Genomic DNA, 21886 nt, shown 5'->3' with positions numbered 1-21886 from the left:
ACATTACGGATAACACAGCCTGTACATTACAGATAACACAGCCTGTACATTACGGATAACACAGCCTGTACATAACGGATAACACAGCCTGTACATTACGGATAACACAGCCTGTACATTACGGATAACACAGCCTGTACATTACGGATAACACAGCCTGTACATTACGGATAACACAGCCTGTACATAACGGATAACACAGCCTGTACATTACGGATAACACAGCCTGTACATTACGGATAACACAGCCTGTACATAACGGATAACACAGCCTGTACATTACGGATAACACAGCCTGTACTTTACGGATAACACAGCCCATACATTTCAGATAACAGAGCCTGCACATTCCGGATAAAACAGAATGTACATTCCGGATATCACTGCCTGTACATTCTGGATAACACAGCCTATACATTTCGGATATCACAGCCTGAACATTCCGGATATCACAGCCTGTACATTACGGATAACACAGCCTGTACATTACGGATAACACAGCCTGTACTTTACGGATAACACAGCCCATACATTTCAGATAACAGAGCCTGCACATTCCGGATAAAACAGAATGTACATTCCTGATATCACTGCCTGTACATTCTGGATAACACAGCCTATACACTGGCGACACACTTTATTCGAGCTCGGCTAGTCCCACGAATTCGGGTATACCCGGGTGTATTGAGGTTTGTGACTGTTTTCTGCCCGAGTGCATTGAGTTATTTTCCAGGCAGGGATTGAAGCATTTTATTCCCGCTGGCTGCAATACTGCACAGTATATATATATACTGCATTACAATTCATTAATTTATGCCATCTGGTAGACACGCGAAGCATTGCAGCCTATTAAATCCTAATCATTATCATTTAACAGATCAGCCGCCCATCAGCCAGGCATGAACTCAGGCTGGGAAGGCAAATGCAACGGGGCTTGTCAGAGGTGAGGAGCGGCGCATTCCAGGTATCTGCCAGGTACATACTGGGTATTTGCTCGAATAAAGTGTGTCGCAGCAGTACATTTCGGATATCACAGCCTGAACATTCCGGACATCACAGCCTGTACATTACGGATAACACAGCCTATACATAATGGATAACACAGCCTCTACATTTCGGATAACACAGCCTGTACATTCCGGATATCACAGCCTGTACATTCCGGATATCACAGCCTGTATATTCCGGATAACACAGCCTGTACATTACAAAAAACTCAGCCTGTACATTCCGGATATCAAAGCCTGTACATTCCGGATATCATAGCCTGAGCGTTCCAGATGTTTCATCCTGTACATTACGGATAACACAGCCTGTACATTATGGATAACACAGCCTGTACATTACGGATAACACAGCCTGTACATTACGGATAACACAGCCTGTACATTATGGATAACACAGCCTGTACATTACGGATAACACAGCCTGTACATTATGGATAACACAGCCTGTACATTCTGGATAACACAGCCTGTAAATTCTGGATATCACAGCCTGAACATTCTGGATAACACAGCCTGTACATTCCGGATAACACAGCCTGTACATTCCGGATAACACAGCCTGTACATTCCGGGTAACACAGCCTGTACATTATGGATAACACAGCCTGCATTCCGGATAACACAGCCTGTACATTCCGGATAACACAGCCTGTACATTCTGGGTAACACAGCCTGTACATTATGGATAACACAGCCTGTACATTCCGGATAACACAGCCTGTACATTCTGGATAACACAGCCTGTACATTCTGGATAACACAGCCTTTACATTCTGGATATCACAGCCTGAACATTCTGGATAACACAGCCTGTACATTCCGGATAACACAGCCTATACATTCAGGATATCACAGCCTGTACATTCCGGGTAACACAGCCTGTACATTCCGGATATCACAGCCTGTACATTCCGGATATCACAGCCTCAACATTCCGGATAACACAGCCTGCACATTCCGGATAACACAGCCTGTACATTCCGGATATAACTGCCTGTACATTCTGGATAACACATCCTATACATTTCGGATATCACAGCCTGTACATTCCGGATATCACAGCCTGTACATTCCGGATATCACAGCCTGTATATTCCGGATAACACAGCCTGTACATTACAAAAAACTCAGCCTGTACATTCCGGATATCAAAGCCTGTACATTCCGGATATCATAGCCTGAGTGTTCCAGATGTCACATCCTGTACATTACGGATAACACAGCCTGTACATTATGGATAACACAGCCTGTACATTACGGATAACACAGCCTGTACATTACGGATAACACAGCCTGTACATTACGGATAACACAGCCTGTACATTATGGATAACACAGCCTGTACATTCTGGATAACACAGCCTGTACATTCTGGATAACACAGCCTGTACATTCTGGATATCACAGCCTGAACATTCCGGATAACACAGCCTGTACATTCCGGATAACACAGCCTGTACAATCCGGATATCACAGGCTGTACATTACGGATAACACAGCCTGTACATTCCGGATAACACAGCCTGTACATACCGGATAACACAGCCTGTACATTCAGGATATCACAGCCTGTACATTCCGGGTAACACAGCCTGTACATTCCGGATATCACAGCCTGTACATTCCGGATATCACAGTCTGTACATTCCGGATATCACAGCCTCAACATTCCGGATAACACAGCCTGCACATTCCGGATAACACAGCCTGTACATTCCGGATATCACTGCCTGTACATTCTGGATAACACAGCCTATACATTTCGGATATCACAGCCTGTACATTCCGGATATCACAGCCTGTACATTCCGGATATAACAGCCTGCATATTCCGGATAACACAGCCTGTACATTACAAAAAACTCAGCCTGTACATTCCGGATATCAAAGCCTGTACATTCCGGATATCATTGCCTGAGCGTTCCAGATGTCACATCCTGTACATTACGGATAACACAGCCTGTACATTACAGATAACACAGCCTGTACATTACGGATAACACAGCTTGTACATTACGGATAACACAGCCTGTACATTATGGATAACACAGCCTGTACATTCTGGATAACACAGCCTGTACATTCTGGATAACACAGCCTGTACATTCTGGATATCACAGCCTGAACATTCTGGATAACACAGCCTGTACATTCCATATAACACAGCCTGTACATTCCGGATAACACAGCCTGTACATTCCAGATAACACAGCCTGTACATTTCGGATATCACAGCCTGTACATTCCGGATATCACAGCCTGTATATTCCGGATAACACAGCCTTTACATTACAAAAAACTCAGCCTGTACATTCTGGATATCAAAGCCTGTACATTCCGGATATCATAGCCTGAGCGTTCCAGATGTCACATCCTGTACATTATGGATAACACAGCCTGTATATTATGGATAACACAGCCTGTACATTACGGATAACACAGCCTGTACATTACGGATAACACAGCCTGTACAATACGGATAACACAGCCTGTACATTATGGATAACACAGCCTGTACATTCTGGATAACACAGCCTGTACATTCTGGATAACACAGCCTGTACATTCTGGATATCACAGCCTGAACATTCTGGATAACACAGCCTGTACATTCCGGATAACACAGCCTGTACATTCCGGATAACACAGCCTGTACATTCCGGATATCACAGGCTGTTCATTACGGATAACACAGCCTGTACATTCCGGATATAACAGCCTGTATATTCCGGATAACACAGCCTGTACATTACAAAAAACTCAGCCTGTACATTCCGGATATCAAAGCCTGTACATTCCGGATATCATAGCCTGAGCGTTCCAGATGTCACATCCTGTACATTCCGGATAACACAGCCTGTACATTCCGGATATCACAGCCTGTACATTACGGATAACACAGCCTCTAAATTCCGGATATCACAGCTTGTACATTCCGGATAACACAGCCTGTACATTACGGATAACACAGCCTGTACATAACGGATAACACAGCCTGTACATTACGGATAACACAGCCTGTACATTACGGATAACACAGCCTGTACATAACGGATAACACAGCCTGTACATTACGGATAACACAGCCTGTACATTACGGATAACACAGCCCATACATTTCAGATAACAGAGCATGCACATTCCGGATAACACAGAATGTACATTCCGGATATCACTGCCTGTACATTCTGGATAACACAGCCTATACATTTCGGATATCACAGCCTGAACATTCCGGATATCACAGCCTGTACATTACGGATAAAACAGCCTATACATAACGGATAACACAGCCTGTACATTACGGATAACACAGCCTGTACATTCTGGATAACACAGCCTGTACATTCTGGATAACACAGCCTGTACATTCCGGATATCACAGCCTTAACATTCTGGATAACACAGCCAGTACATTCCAGATAACACAGCCTGTACATTCCGGATATCACAGCCTATATATTCCGGGTAACACAGCCTTTACATTCCGGGTAACACAGCCTGTACATTCCGGGTTACACAGCCTGTACATTCCGGGTAACACAGCCTTTACATTCCGGGTAACACAGCCTGTACATTCCGGGTAACACAGCCTGTACATTCTGGATAACACAGCCTGTACATTCCGGATAACACAGCCTGTACATTACAGATAACACAGCCTGTACATTCCGGATAACATAGCCTGTGCATTCCAGATATCACAGCCTGTACATTCCAGATAACACAGCCTGTACATTCAGGATAACACAGCCTGTACATTCCGGATAACACAGCCTGTACATTCCAGATAACACAGCCTGTACATTACAATAATCTGAGCCTGAACATTCCGGGTAACACAGCCTGAACATTCCGGGTAACACAGATTGTACATTCCGACTAACACAGCCTGTACTTTCCGGGTAACACAGCCTGTATATTCCGGGTAACACAGCCTGTACATTACGGATAACACAGCCTTTACAGTACATTCCGGATAATACAGCTTGTACATTTCGGATAACACAGCCTGTACATTCTGGATAACACAGCCTGTACATTCCGGATAACACAGCCTGTACATTACAGATAACACAGCCTGTACATTCCGGATAACATAGCCTGTGCATTCCAGATATCACAGCCTGTACATTCCGGATAACACAGCCTGTACATTCAGGATAACACAGCCTGTACATTCCGGATAACACAGCCTGTACATTCCAGATAACACAGCCTGTACATTACAATAAACTGAGCCTGAACATTCCGGGTAACACAGCCTGAACATTCCGGGTAACACAGATTGTACATTCCGACTAACACAGCCTGTACTTTCCGGGTAACACAGCCTGTATATTCCGGGTAACACAGCCTGTACATTACGGATAACACAGCCTTTACAGTACATTCCGGATAATACAGCTTGTACATTTCGGATAACACAGCCTGTACATTCTGGAAAACACAGCCTGTACATTCCAGATAACACAGCCTGTACATTCAGAATAACACAGCTTGAACATTCCGGATTAACACAGCCGGTACATTCCGGATAACACAGCCTGTACATTCCGGATAACACAGCCTGTACATTCCGGATAACACAGCCTGTAAATTCCGGATAACACAGCCTGTACATTCCGGATAACACAGCCTGTACATTCCGGATAACACAGCCTGTACATTCCGGATAACACAGCCTGTACATACCGGATATCACAGCCTGTACATTACGGATATCACAACCTCTACATTACGGATATCAGAGCCTATACATTCCAGATAACACAGCCTGAACATTCCGGATTTCACAGCCTGTACATTCCGTGTAACACAGCCTGTACATTCCGGATAACATAGCTTGTGCATTCCAGATATCACAGCCTGTACATTCCGGATAACACAGCCTGTACATTACTGATAACACAGCCTGTACATTACAGATAACACAGCCTGTACATTCCGTATAACACAGCTTGAACATTCCGGATTAACACAGCCTGTACATTCCGGATAACACAGCCTGTACATTCCGGATTAACACAGCCTGTACATTCCGGATAACACAGCCTGTACATTCCGGATAACACAGCCTGTACATTACGGATAACACAGCCTGTACATAACGGATAACACAGCCTGTACATTACGGATAACACAGCCTGTACATTACAGATAACACAGCCTGTACATTACGGATAACACAGCCTGTACATTATGGATAACACAGCCTGTACATTACGGATAACACAGCCTGTACATTACGGATAACACAGCCTGTACTTTACGGATAACACAGCCCATACATTTCAGATAACACAGCCTGTACATTCTGGATAACACAGCCTGTACATTCCGGATAACACAGCCTGCACATTCCGGATATCACAGCCTGTACATTACGGATATCACAACCTCTACATTCCGGATATCAGAGCCTATACATTCCAGATAACACAGCCTGAACATTCCGGATTTCACAGCCTGTACATTCCGGGTAACATAGCCTGTGCATTCCAGATATCACAGCCTGTACATTCCGGATAACACAGCCTGTACATTACTGATAACACAGCCTGTACATTACAGATAACACAGCCTGTACATTCCGTATAACACAGCTTGAACATTCCGGATTAACACAGCCTGTACATTCCGGATAACACAGCCTGTACATTCCGGATAACACAGCCTGTACATACCGGATATCACAGCCTGAACATTACGGATAACACAGCCTGTACATTCCGGATATCACAGCCTGTACATTGCGGATAACACAGCCTGTACATTCCGGATAACACAGCCTGTACAGTACATTCCGGATAACACAGCCTGTACATTTCGGATAACACAGCCTGTACATTCCAGATAACACAGCCTGTACATTACAAAAAACTGAGCCTGATCATTCCAGGTAACACAGCCTGAATATTCCGGGTAACACAGCCTGTACCTTCCGGGTAACACAGCCTGTACCTTCCGGGTAACACAGCCTGTATATTCCGAGTAACTCAGCCTGTACATTCCGGATAACACAGCCTTTACAGTACATTCCAGATAATACAGCTTGTACATTCCGGATAACAAAGCCTGTACATTTCGGATAACAAAGCCTGTACATTCCGGAAAACACAGCCTTTACATTCCGGGTAACACAGCCTGTACATTCCGGGAAACACAGCCTGTACATTCAGGATAACACAGCCTGTACATTACGGATAACACAGCCTGTACATTCTGGATAACACAGCCTGTACATTCCGGATAACACAGCCTGTACATTACAAAAAACTCAGCCTGAACATTCCGGATAACACAGCCTGAACATTCCAGGTAACACAGCCTGTACATTCCAGGTAACACAGCCTGTACATTCTGGGTAACACAGCCTGTATATTCCGGGTAACACAGCCTTTACATTCCGGGTAACACAGCCTGTACATTCCGTATATCACAACATCTACATTCCGGATATCACAGCCTGTACATTATATTCCAGATAACACAGCCGGTACATTCCAGATAACATAGCCGGTACATTCCAGATAACACAGCCTGTACATTCCGGATAACACAGCCTGTACATTCTGGATATCACAGCCTGTACATTCCGGATAACACAGCCTGTACATTCCGGATAACACAGCCTGTACATTCTGGATTTCACAGCCTGTACATTCCGGATAACACAGCCTGTACATTTTGGATAACACAGCCCCTACATTCCGTTTATCACAGCCTGTACATTCCGGATATCACAGCCTGTACATTCCGGATATCACAGCCTGTACATTCCGGATAACACAGCCTGTACATTCAGGATAACACAGCCTGTACATTCCGGATAACACAGCCTGTACATTCCGGGTAACACAGCCTGTACATTCCGGATATAACAGCCTGTATATTCCGGATAACACAGCCTGTACATTACAAAAAACTCAGCCTGTACATTCCGGATATCAAAGCCTGTACATTACGGATAACACAGCCTGTACATTCCGGATAACACAGCCTTTACAGTACATTCCGGATAATACAGCTTGTACATTCAGGATAACACAGCGTGTACATTACGGATAACACAGCCTGTACATTACAAAAAACTCAGCCTGAACATTCCGGATAACACAGCCTGTACATTCCAGATAACACAGCTTGTACATTACAAGAAACTCAGCCTGAACATTCTGGATAACACAGCCTGAACATTCCAGGTAACACAGCCTGTACATTCCAGGTAACACAGCCTGTACATTCTGGGTAACACAGCCTGTATATTCCGGGTAACACAGCCTTTACATTCCGGGTAACACAGCCTGTACATTCCGTATATCACAACATCTACATTCCGGATATCACAGCCTGTACATTATATTCCAGATAACACAGCCGGTACATTCCAGATAACATAGCCGGTACATTCCAGATAACACAGCCTGTACATTCCGGATAACACAGCCTGTACATTCTGGATATCACAGCCTGTACATTCCGGATAACACAGCCTGTACATTCCGGATATCACAGCCTGTACATTCCGGATAACACAGCCTGTACATTCTGGATAACACAGCCTGTACATTCCGGATGACACAGCGTTACATTCCAGATAACGCAGCTTTTACATTCCGGGTAACACAGCCTGTGTACCTGAATACATGAGAAGAACACACTTACTGTGGGTCTGAGGCTGAAAATTAGACTTTTCTAGATAAATCAGAACATAATACAAAGTCTTTGGTTGACCGGGACCTGTCCCGAAATGTCCTGGAACTCAAATCGGCATGGAGTTCCTGGCATCACCGCTGTATCCGCTCCGGAGGACTTGAAATAACTTGACCGCGACTTAGCTCCAAATGTCCTGGAACTATTTTCGGCTTGAAATTCCAGCCTTGACCGCTACGTTCAATTCTCATAACTTGGCCACAAAAAGTGGGACTTTCTCGACTTGAAATTTCTGAAGCCGTCTCGCTGCTATTTCTCCTTATGCATCTTTTGATACATTCAAATTTGCCGCTGCTGTTCGGGCACTTAGAATCTGCTCTGGATTGGCAGAGGGTTTCTTATAGTATTTCAGAGTTCATTCATTCATGAAATACTACAGCCAATCTGAGTGTGGGAAAATTCCTACCAGCCAATCAGAGCGCTGCCAGTCTACTGAAGCCGAGCAAGCGTGGATTCAGAATCTGACAAAAGCATGCGCCAACAGGCACCTCTGCCACTTGTCAGGCAGAAGCCACCCACCTATTTAGGCTCCTTAAAGTCTTGGTTGGGACAAATGGTGGTCATATTACTTCTATTCACCCCAGGACGTGAGAAACTCCGTTACCCAAATGGATTTCACACATGGTAACCTCTGAAGCCTTCATGTCCGGAACCTGAGCAGACTTAATGACACCAAGCTTTGTAGCCAAATGGTTTCTCGGAACCCTGAGGAAGAAACGCTTTCGAAACGCGTAGAGTGGGAGTCTTATTCAAAGAGCAGCATACAGCAGAGGAGTTGCAGTAGGATCCAGCCCTCACCGAGCGACGAAACCGGAAGTGACGTCACACGCCAGTCGGAGCAGTCTAAACAGCTGACCGGAGGCTGAGGCGGAGGAGTAGGGGAACGTTGCGGGACGGTGAGCCAGCTGGCTAAAATCTTCCTACACTAATGCAGTGTGATATGCACGTTTTTATTGTTAGAATGTGAGTATAATATTTTATTGTTATAAAGCTATTTTTATCTTGAGTGATCTGCGCTATGCCAGTTTTTCTCTCTACATTGGGGTACGTGAACCTGGGGACCTGCTGATCCACTTTGATGACAACTGCATCATCCACTTACCTCTGACCATTTGAGTCAACCCTGCCTTTTTGACTCTTACATCTTGTAAGTAGTCAATTCATTAGAGCCAAGTCAATTGAAGGCTTTTTTCACATTGTCATTTTTGCTGCACTTAAATTTATTTTTGTTTCCTCCCCATGCTCCCCGTGGATTTTGTGTGTTTTGCTGTTACTGTGGGGGAAGAGTGAAGACTACCCCTTCCAGTGAGTTCCAGAGCAGGGGGTGAAACTGTATTTACTTAAATTTTACCACATTTTTCACTTATTTAAGTTTTTGATTAGTCACTTATTATTAGTGACCACTTTTTATTTGTTTGCGCCTGTGTTCACTTTACCACTATACTGCTACTGATTAAATGTTGTATGAAATGTTTTGTACTGATGTCAACAAAAACACTCAACTCTGCGAATCTTCTCACTCTGCAACCACGCCATGGCTCAGAGGACACTCCCTTCCACCATGATTTCAACGAACCTCCACTGGACAAGAACATTTAGAAAATATAGGCTGATCTATAACAGATCAAGGACAAATACTTTCTAATCCCTAGGGATAAGGAATGAGGAAGGGGAGGGTGGGGCTGAAAAATTTGTGTGACTGTCCCTTTAAGAATGAGTACACTAATCTCCTGTTTTGTAGCTTCTTTGTTCATTTTTTTTTTTTATTCTTGAACGTTACTTCCATTTTTGCACCCGGACTTGGCATCAAAAGTGTTGTTCACAGTATTGTTCTTCAGATGACCTTCACTTACCTCCTATCAGACACTAGCGTGCGTCATACTGTAGATGTACCACTCTATCCAATCCAATGTTATCAAATGTATGCCACGCCCATGTAAGAGACACAATATATTGTTTTGCCATTCCTTTGTTAAGTCATGTGTGTACATACTCCCTGAGTATAGCTCACATCTTACTATAGTAACTCCAGCTGAAGAATTACTCCGGTGTCTGTGAGTATATATTTTCCTAAAATATTTTTGAACACCCTGTGTCTCACTCTTACTCCTTCTTTTCCTCCCTCACTCCCTTGCCCCTTCTCTTATACCTCCCCCTCTCCTCTCACTCACCCCCTCTTACAATTTCCTCACTCATTCCCTCACACAACACCCCCATAAAATACATACCAAAAAACCCCACCCCCATTTCAAAAAACCTTCCCACCCCCTCCAATTACATTAAAAAAATCCCCATTCCCCAAAAATATACAAACCCACTAGCCCCCCAAATATATACAAACCCCCCACCTCCCAAATACATACCAAACCCCAAATACATACCAAACCCCACAAATACACATACAGTATCAAACCACCCACCCCATTCAAATACTACCAACCTCCCACCTCCCAACATAAATACCTAACCAGTACCCGCCAAATACATATAAAAAAACAAAATAATGTACATATAAACCTCTTTCCCATCCCCCAAATACATATAAAAAACACCGCCCAAATACACATATAAAGAAAACACACCCAAAATACATTTTTTTTAAAACCACCACCAAATACATATTTAAAAAAATAAAAGCCCATAAACATATACATGTATATGTATTTGGGGGTGTTTATATGTATATATGTATTTATTAGATAAGTTATGGTGGGTTAAAAGGTGACGAAAACCCTCCACCGTATAGCATATAGCCAATAAAAATATCACTTGTGGGCACAATGTCTTAGACAGGTCTGCAACCCTGCTTTTCGCCATTATCACCTACCCAGTAGCTTACAGTGCTTCCACTGCGGTAAGGGATTCTGGGAAATGACATGCAAATGAGCACAAAGTGTCACCTTTTGCCTCAAATTCATTTTTACTTGGAATCCTTATAAGGTAATGCTCGTTGCCTTACACAAATTTCAGCACAGAATGGGTTACAATGAATAGCAAGTAAACCTAATCACAGAAAGTTGTTTCAACCTTTTGGGTCCCATCAGTGTGAGGCCGGTTGTATTGGCTTCGAAATATTAAGGCTGGGTAGCGAGCAATGCTCTGCCTGACCTCCTAGGGGAAACTAGGAAGGGGGGCACAGTGGAGAAGGTTGAGATAGGGTCCGGGCTCAGTGAGCGGCAGAGGGTACAGGTGAGGGATATGCTAGAGCAGTATAGGGTTCTGTTCACAGACAAGCCGGGCAGAACACATATCACAGATCCCCCAGTGCTCACATGTGAGCTGAGACCTCTGTATAAGCATGCCTATCAGGTATCAGCAGTATAAAGATGGAGGAAGAGGAGATGCTGGCCCTAGAGGTAATTGTACCATCCCAGAGCCCTTGGGCTTGTCCGGAATTCCCAGTACCTACACTGGCGGCCGGGCTTATTCTCATGCGGGGGCAGCCGCAGCGCCCCCGCAGTTTAAAAATAGCACAGGTGGCGTGCGGGCTGCCTTCGGCCGAAACCGGACAGTTTTCCCGCGTCTCGGGCGCTTTAAATAGTAAGCGCCATGAGCGCTTATCTATTGAAGCGGCCACCGCGCAGGAAACGCCGTTTTTTAACGGAGAGCAGACCCGCGGCTAACCCGCTACGCTCCCAGCCAGCTCCGGGCAAGCTTTAGAATTAACTCTGCCGCAGCAGTAAGAAGGACGGGACCACCCGGATCTGTGTGGACTACTGACAGCTCAACGCAGGGACGGTGTCAGATGCTTATCCCATGCCCGCATGGATGAGCTGTTAGATGAGCTCGCAGGGGCAAAGTAGCTGACCATTATGGATCTGAGAAAAGGGTATTAGCAGATCCCGCTGACACAGGAGGCTGGGGAGAAGTCAGCCTTCATTACTCCAAGTGGCCTCTATGAATTTTAATGATGCCATTTGGGATGAAGAATGCTCCGGCTACCTTCCAACGCCTGGTCAATAGGTTATTGGAAGTGATGCAGGGTTTCGCAAGGGCATACCTGGATGATATAGCGGTGTTTAGCGGGACGTGGGACAGTCACCTAGTTCATGTCGCAGCGGTGCTGAACAGAATTAGGGAGGCAGGGCTCACATTGAAACCCACCAAGTGTTTAGTGGGTATGGCAGAGGTACTCTACATAGAGCACAGGGTGGGCGGAGGGCATCTCAAGCCTGAACCAGCTAAGGTTGAGGCTGTAGTGCAGTGGCCAGTCCCCAAGACTAACAAGAAGGTTATGGCTTTTTTAGGCACCGCTGGCTATTATAGGAGGTTTGTCCCACAGTACAGCGCCGTGGCCAAACCCTTTACAGATCTGACACAGAAGCTACTCCCAGTTCTGGTAGCCTGGTCTCCTGCCTGTGAAACAGCGTTTCAGGCACTCAAGGCAGCCCTAGCAAGCACACCCATCCCAGCCCCTGACTATTCCAAAAGATTTTTGGTGCAGATCGATGCCTCCGATTACGGTATCGGTGCTCTACTCAGTAAAGTTGGAGAGGAGCGGGGAGAGCATCCTGGGGTGTACCTGAGCAGAAAGTTACTGCCCAGGGAGGTGGTTCACGCCACCTTTGAGAAAGAAAGTTTGGCAATTGTGTGGGCTCTGAGGAAGCTGCAGCCCTGTTTCTATGGCCGGCATTCACGATGATCACTGATCACAATCCCTCAAGTTGGTTGCAAAGGGTGTCTGGGGAAAATGGCAAGCTCCTTCGCTGGAGTCTTGACCTGCAAGAATTTGACTTTACCATCCAGCACAAGAAAGGCAGTGAGCACAGCAATGCCGATGGACTTTCCCACCAGAACAGTCCCCACGAACTAATATCCTCAAGACACAGGCCAGTTAAACCGCCGGACAAGGCGATCGTAACACAGCCTGCAATTTGAGTAGGGGAGGTGTGACGGCGGAAGGGTTAACCAGGCTTTATAATAAAGGTCAAGCCCACTTGGTTAACCCTAACCCATGTGTTAGGGTCTTAGAGTGTCAGCTCTGGGACCAAGATGTCTAAAATGTATTACTGCAACTGTATATTAATTTTGCGACAATAGAGAATTATGTGAGTTTTGCCTTTACTGGGATGCTGGGATCGGGAGATTTCTAGGATGTAAGTTTCAGGGTGTGTGTGTCAGAGAAAGTCTTTGCAGAATGTGTCTACAGTATGTAGCGGGATTCCGGAGTTATGGGATACCCCAAAAGTTGTATCCGGAGTTTGAGTGATATCTTCGGATACAGCTAAGCGCATTACCCCACCAAACTCGGACTCTGAAAACGTTCTTACGACTCACCGCCAGGATCCCTGCTGCAGCATCTCCCGGACAAGGTAATTGGGTACGAAGGGGTTAAAAGATATCTGCAGGTACACACAAAGTCCTTAGTATAGCAGAGGTACCCACATACATGCCCAGGTATCCTGAACCTACTTTAGGGGTTCAGGGTCTGCTCCACCTAGGTTATAATCTGAGCAGGTTTTAGTGTCTAAAAGTTTTAAAAGTATTTTTCGTATGTGTGCCAGGAATGAGGCTAGTGAATGTGTACACTCATTCCATCCCTGACACCAGGATAGGGACTCATAACTGTTAGCACACAGAAAACAGGACATCATATATATTATTAAATGGTTATAGTTTAATGTGTATATATATATATATATATATTGATAACCTGTATTTGAACCGAGGGCTTTGTAAGTCGTGGATTCCCGGAAAACACAGCTGGTGACCAAGCGTGGTGCCTCTGTGTCTGTCTCTGGAGTCTGCCTCTGGAGTCTTTACTTGAAAGGCTCAGGGATGCCAATGTGTTAGAACAGGAGGGGCACTGCAGTTATGCTTGAGTACCCACGTCCTGGCCTAACACAAGGCTGTCTGATGACCATTTGCCAAAATCCAGACTCTGTGGAGCCTGAGCAGAGGGTAGGCTCAGTATGCAAAGAGGTAGAGGGGCCAGGTTAGCCCGTGCCCCCTTGCTACCTGAGAAAAGGTGCCGCCCTGCCTTACAATACTGGCAAATTGGTGATTGGCTGGCAGCAGAATTCCCACGCTCTGATAGGCTGTTCAGGTTAGTGAATGAAAGCCTGAAAGCTTAAGTGTTTGTCCCCGCATGCTACTGCAGCGCCCGCTGTGGCAGATGCTGCAGGGACGAGAGCCCTCCCCTCAATGGCGCCGGGCCCGCTGTGAGGGGGAGCCGCAGTGCTGTGGCGAGAGTTGCTGTGGCGAGAGTTTCTCCGGCTCTCAATAGAATTAAGAGCAGGACTCGTGACGGAGCGCTAGGCCACGCCCCCGGCGGTTCAGCCAATGAGGGCGAACCTGCCGGGTGACGTCATGGCCGCGCCCCCGTCACTCCCCCGCCACCCCCCCACAGTCTCTCTTCCTGCCGCTCACTGCAGACCGGGGAATCGGCTGCACGCACCGCCAGCCTCGCGGGCGCGCGTGCAGCGGAGGCACTGGGACCTTAGCCTTAGAGAGCCTGCAGCCAATCAGGAGCGCAGATTCCAAGCGCAAAACCAACAGCGGCAAATTCAAAGATGCTCAGAACTGAATAGACGCGAGCCGGCTTCGAGGATATTAAAAGCAGAAAAGTTTCTAAGTCCTGCTTTTTAGAACGTAGTGGTCGCAGCAGGCATTGCATGCCAAAAACAGTTCGAGGACTTTTGCGAGTAACAACAGGTCATTGGAAAGGTCATCTTAAGGAATTTCGTTCCGGAATCGGATTTATTCGTTAGCCCCATCCCCAGTAAGTGTGTTCATCTTGAATTGTGTAACTTTATGTGTCTGTCTTTTACGAGAAATAAATTACCATTTATTTTACCATCTTGTTTTGCTCAATCAAATGATCACGGTTATAAAAAGGTGTTGTAGAATCTGGTCTCCCGTGACACCGAGCTCTTCAGGTGAGCCATTGGTGCGGCTCTGGTAGGAAGCGTCTTGCATTGGATACACCTTGAGCACTGCTGACAGTGTCGTTCTACCGACTCGCGCATCCCTGGCGAGAAGAAATGGTCTCTGACCAGTCCAAAGGTCTTCTCCATTCCGAGACGTCCCTGTTTGTCGTGCAACAAGCTCAGTACCATACAGTATGTTGTAGGTTCCTGGGCATAACCATTTGCCCTCTATCCGGGTGGTTGTGGTATTGTACCACCCGATAGACGAGACCATTATCAATTTCGAACTTGTCCGCTTCTCGCATGAGTATAGCGACCATGTTGCTGAGGTAGGCTTCAGAATTTCAGGCTTGTTCTTCTGAACGGCCTGGCGGATAATGCCTTCTACTGGGTCCCGTATCTGGTATTGTACCATGTCCTTCCATCTAATGATCTTGTCGTGAGTGATATTCTTCCCTTCAGGGTCACAGTAAGCGGTGGGGATGGCTTTGGAGTGGCATCCTAAGGAATCCTCAACCCTCAATTCTGAGAAGGCTACTCTTCTATGAAAGCTGCCATGGTACACATAGCTCGCATCCCTGTTCCTGGGATTTCCTCCCGGAGGTCATCATCTGGAGTGGTGCTCAGTCCTGGTCTTCGGAAAAGGGCATCCGCCTTGGTTTATATTTCAGGGTGAATTTATAGTTTGAAAGAGCCGCCAGCCATCGGTGGTCAGTGGCATCCAACATGGCGAATGTCAATATGTAAGTTGACGGATTGTTATCCGTCCTCACTTCAAAAGTGACGCCATAGAATTAATCATGGAGTTTGTCAACGATTGCACATTTGAGAGCGAGAAACTCCAGCTTGTGTACCGTATAATTTTGTTTGCTGTGAGTCAAACTGCGGCTGACATAGGCTACTGGTTGGAGGCTAGCCATATATTTTTGTTGCAGAACTGCACCTAGGCCATTGAGACTTGCGTCTACATGGAGAACGTGGGGCTGTTCTGGGTCGGCATAAGCGAGAACAGGTGCCTCTGTTAAGCTCTTCTTCAGGCCAAAGAAGGCATGCTCGCAGTCGGTCATCCATTTATCATCGAACGGCTGTCTAGCACAGGTTGCTTTTTGCCTTGTGTCCTCGGGGTATATTTTGAGGAGATTGTTGAGACGCTTGGCCTTACTGTAATACCCTTCCACAAAGCGGCGATAGTAGCCACAGAAGCCAAGAAAAGAGCGTAGCTCCATGACGTTCTCAGGTCGTGGCCAATTCACCACAACTTCCACTTTGGCTGAATCAGTGGCGTACCATCGGCGGACCCGATGTGTTCCAAGTAAGTTACGAAGTGACAGTTTCAGGCCTTCTCGCTCCATACGGTCCAGCACTTTAAACAGCCATTCTTCATGTTCCCCCAAGTTTTTACTAAAGTCAATAATCTCGTCCAGGTATGAGGAATCGCCATCCTTGCAGTCATGGACCGTCTCCTCACCTCACTGGTCCTTCAATAACAGACACTCAAGATGCGCATTCCTCTGGTCCTGTGACGCGCGCACGCGCGAACCCTGCACAGTCTGTTCCGGCATCTACGGACCCTGGCCCCGCCCCTCACACTGTCAAATGACGTGGACGTTTGGCCAGCCTCCCTGCTGACGCGTGAGTCTAGCCCCACCGCCTGACCTCCGTGACGCTCGTGGGTCGGCGCGCGACTGGACCCAGGAATCAGCGTGAGAGTGACGCGTGCTCTGGAACCCGCCCCCTGGCCTCTTTGATGCGCGCGGGATGGCGCGCGAGCAGTTCCACTCTCAACCCTGATTAGGCAGCATCATAGGGCACACCTGTGTGCACCAGAAGCCAATCGATTCTCACTTCCTGGTTCCGCCCTGGCAGGCTATCGGAGGGTTCTCCTATTTATACCCTTCACTTGCAGCTTATCTTTGCTGAGCATAGTCATTGTGACTCCGTGCCTTGCCACATCCTTGTTCCTGAGACCTTTCCTTGCCTTGCCTTACCTGCCTGTTAACCTCTTGTTGCCTGAACCCTGCTAGTGCCTTGGACTCTGCTTCTCTCCACTCCTGATCCGGCTTGTATGACCATTCTCCTGGCTCCAGTCCTGACCTTGTCTAAGTACTCCAACGATCCGATATTCTCCTATCCTGAACCTGGCTACGTACCCGATGATCCGCAACTCTCCACTCCTGAACCTGGCAAGTACCTTAACCATTCTACTATCTGTAATCCTGACCTGGTTTGAATGACTACTCTACATCCTAGGCGCACCCACGTGTCTGTTTGTCAGCGTTACTCAATTCCCTGCCTCAGCACTGTGGTCGCGATTCGTTTGTGGTGAGCTACGCGTTACATCAGTAAGACCAAGCACTTCACAAGGATTCATGTCTCCAATGGTTTTCTCCATTAGGCGCTGAAAGGTTGCGGGAGCATCACAGATGCCTTGGGGCATGCATGTAAATTGATAGAAGCCCAGGGGACAGACGAAGGCAGTCTCCTGGTCTTCTGCACTCATCGGTACCTGGTAGTACCCAGATCTCAAGTCTAGAACAATTAACCACTGGCTCCCATTTAGGGCATTGAGAATCTCCTCCATGCGGGGAAGAGTGTACTGTTCGGGCACTGTGCGGTTGTTCAGTGTCCGGTAATCGACACAATCTTACCTACCCATTCTTCTTTCTTACCACCACGATGGGCGAGGCGTAGGGACTCCAGGACTCGGTCACAATCCCTGCTGTCTCCATCTCTTGTAAATGTCCCTTACATCATCCACATTCTGAGGGCCAATGCAACGAGAAAATTCTCGGAAGGGTGTAGTGTCAATCAGCCTTATTGTGTGTTGGGCGTTTCGGCTGCAGCCCACAACCATCTCATTTGTGGAAAATACGGACCGGCGTTCTTCCAACTTTGCCGTGAGGCGGTCTTTCCACTAGGCCGGCAGTGTTGAGTCTCCGAAGTTTAATGTCAGCCCGGCTTGCTGTTTGGACGCCGCAGCAGCATTCACCTGAGGCCTCTCCTCCATGTGAGTGACGGGGTATATTCGTCCCAATTTTCGGCCCTGATCAAAGGCCATGGGATAGGGCAAAATATTTTGCACAAACACTTTGATTCTTCCAGGAATCTTGGAGGTCCATTCCCGCACTTCAGGTACCAGATTGTAGCCTCGCTGGGCAACTTCCTCGGGCGTACTCTCCAGGAAAAAGAGATGATCAGCCTCGTCTCGGTCAGGGTAACAGTACAGCGCGGCCATGCGCTTCACTCGCCCTGGTGGGATCTCTGTTAACCCCATCTGTAGGTTGAAGAGATTTCCATGTCTGTCTTGTGTGGATATATTACAACACTCTTCCACAAGGATGGGGTGGATGGTCAGACTATCCAAAGGCAGCTCGCTGGCTTCCTGCATATAGGCCCTGATTACATCCTGATACATTACTATGTTGGCGTTGGTTCCCAGTATGATTGGGGAACTGGGATGCTATAGGGGCTCGGGGCATCCCAGTGCCTCCACATCCATAGGGTGTGATTGGCCAGTGTTCAATTGAAGTATCTCCAGCCGTACCTTCACTACTCCATCGATGGAGTAATCCTCATTGCTGAGTCCCCTCAGTTTCATGTGCTTTGCCAACTGCAAGGGTCGGCGTTGGAGATGTTGGTTGTAGAACTCTCGGTACACAATGGTCACTTGTTACCCGGTGTCCAGCAACGCCGATGAATAGACACCATCCATGATGACGAGTATGATGGCGGCGGGTGCTACCCGACTGTAAGCATCCAATGGTGATTTTCCATCGTTGGGGCTTTGCTCGGGAGTGGTTTCGGCCGGGGAGGGTTGGTGTTTCGGCCGTCTGAACCCCACAGATCATTATGTTAGGGTGGAAATTCTTAGTTTTTTTTTTTCTTTCTAAGGGCATTCCTTGAAGAAGTGGCCCTTCCAACCACAGCTGTAGCAGATGAAACCACTGGTGTCAGTGCGGGCCTTGTATGTAGGGGATATTCTCCCTAATGATTTGGACTTGGCAGAAGGTGGCTTGGCTTGAGATTCCTCCTCCATATTATATGGTTCCTTGGCCTTCACAGCATATGGTCCCTTTGGTTCACCCTTGAGGGGTTCTGTCTTCTTTGGGGAAGTAAGCATATACGTGTATATGATTCAAGCCCCTTTACTAACCTCAAGAGTTCCTTAAAGGTAGGGGCAGGTCCTTGTAGTAGAGAGCACCTGCTCATGATCACTATGTGATGGGTGGGGATTGCTCCTCTAAGGAATTGTTTGTGCCGGTACTTATCCACCATTGAGGCAGAGAGGATGTTTTAGGTTCGTAGCTTCCAGAGAACCAGCTAGATCCATTGAATAAAGATGGACAGGTCTTCTCCGTCCTTTTGTCTGAGGCCGTAATATCGGGACCACAGTTCGCTCTCATCTTCATCCTTTCCGTAGATACGCACTAGCAGATCCACGATCCGGTGAGCCGAGAGGTCGGCGTCTTGATCTCGTTGCATACTGATCATCGTGCATACTGGAGGTCAGAGGCTCTCCATTATCCTCTGTCGTTTCACTGCTTTGGAGCATGGCCATTCGTCAAGCACCTTGAGGGTGTGTTCCCTCCAGGAATCGATCTCCCTCTTCTTCTTCTCTTCTCCCACGGGGGTAGGTGTCGTCCCAGAGAAAGCTTTTAGTTTCCTGTAATTTTGCGCTTGGGAAGACATAGTTAGGGCTTCCACTAGCTGTGGTTGAGTCACACTAAGTATGGAGCCTTCACTTGTTAAGCAACTATCGGTTCCAGGCCCTGGGCTACTGATCAGTGTAGATCTGTCGGTTAGGGGAAGGTGACTTTGGGAGACTCCCGGCCCAGATGTGGCTCCGTGCAGGGTATTTGAAGTGAACGTACCCGGGATAGGGTACGTCAGGTCTGGCTGGAGTACTGGTTGCCACATTTATGGTCCTCCATACCCCGAGATTGTAAGGTGAGGGGGGAACCTGGATTGGCGGAGAAACCCTTGTGGAGGGTTCAGGTGGGGAGGTATCATGAGGGGAAGCCATCCCAGGTTATATAAGTGAACACCCTTGTGGTAAAATCTCTGGCAGGTATATAACCTGAGGGGTATCTTTGGGGCACATCTCTTGCTCGGTGGCCCGCAACACTTCACTCCCCTGACAAGCAGGGTCGTACTTTCTGCTGATGATCCTGACATTGCCCACGCCAGGGGATCTTTTTACTTGACGTCGGGCAGTGAACATTGAGGTGAGGACGGGGCAGGGACCCCTCCCACTGCGACCACGTGTCCCGGAGGTTCTTGGAGCTCTAAGGCCCAGTCAAGGATTCTTTGTTGCAAGGGCATAAACATGGTGAGTCTGATTGGTTCACTAATTTAGAACTGCTGACTAGGCTTCCAGGGCTGAGATCTCAGAAGCGCCTCCAATTGTAGCACTTCCCCCACCCCCTGGAAGATGTGTGACTATGGTATGTATGTGTAGTGTGCAAGACCTGTGGCTCATAGGAGTCCAGAGCCTTCGGTGCTGGGAGCCTGTGGTGTACCTGGATCAATGCTTGTTAGCGCCTCCATCTGTACAGGATTTTATTATGTAGAATAACCCCATTACCGGACCCACATGCAATAAACCACACACTTAGTGAAAAGATAACATCTTTACTGCATGAACTTCTATGAACTATATACATACACCACCACCACCTGGCCAAGCACGGCTGTACCCACCAACCCTCTGTCCCCATACCTGAAACGCAGTCCCAAAAGTACTGAAGGGGCACTTGGGCACCAAACCCCCCTGGCATCCACAAGGTAATACCCCACCCAATGTGTGGTACAGTGCTGCCCACTAAAGTGTTTGTTGGTGCACTTGCAGAGATAGGTACCTGCCGGGTGATCCTACACCCGGGCGTGCTATGGAAAATAGGATCCATGGATGTCCTCTGCGAAGCCTCCACCTCTAATTTGGGTGGGTCCCACGTGGATGGTACTACCTTAAGAGTCTCTGTGGTCGCAGGTGTCTGGTCCCAGACCACCTGAGGACAGGATATAGCCACGTCCTGCCTTGATCCCTTTGCTATGGTTCTACAGGGCAGTGTCCCTACCTATGGGCCGGTCCCTGCAGCAACCACAAGCTCAGGGGAGTCGGGGCCTAGCTGGGGCCTAACAGGGGGTCTCTGGCCTAGTGCAGGTGCCACAGACACCTGCACATACCTCCTACTCTGACCTTGTCCCAGCTCCAACTGGTGTGGTCCTCGCATGCCAAATGTATCTATATCTCCCTTGCAAGGGAAGCTGCAGCCCTATTGGCTATTCAGGTGC

General features: G+C 47.3%; 1 long non-coding RNA gene across 1 annotated transcript in view; it reads left to right on the top strand.

Moving 5' to 3' along the window:
• The first annotated feature begins 10685 nt into the window (after positions 1–10685).
• Positions 10686–21886, top strand: part of LOC142472299 (uncharacterized) — a 25687-nt gene continuing 14486 nt past the window's right edge. The window contains exon 1 of the long non-coding RNA XR_012789646.1: positions 10686–10777. This is a non-coding gene — a long non-coding RNA (uncharacterized LOC142472299). The remainder of the gene's footprint in view (positions 10778–21886) is intronic.

This window comes from Ascaphus truei, chromosome 1 (assembly GCF_040206685.1).
Source record: "Ascaphus truei isolate aAscTru1 chromosome 1, aAscTru1.hap1, whole genome shotgun sequence".
NCBI classification, from domain to species: Eukaryota; Metazoa; Chordata; class Amphibia; order Anura; family Ascaphidae; genus Ascaphus; species Ascaphus truei.
This window is presented reverse-complemented; position numbering and strand designations above follow the sequence as displayed.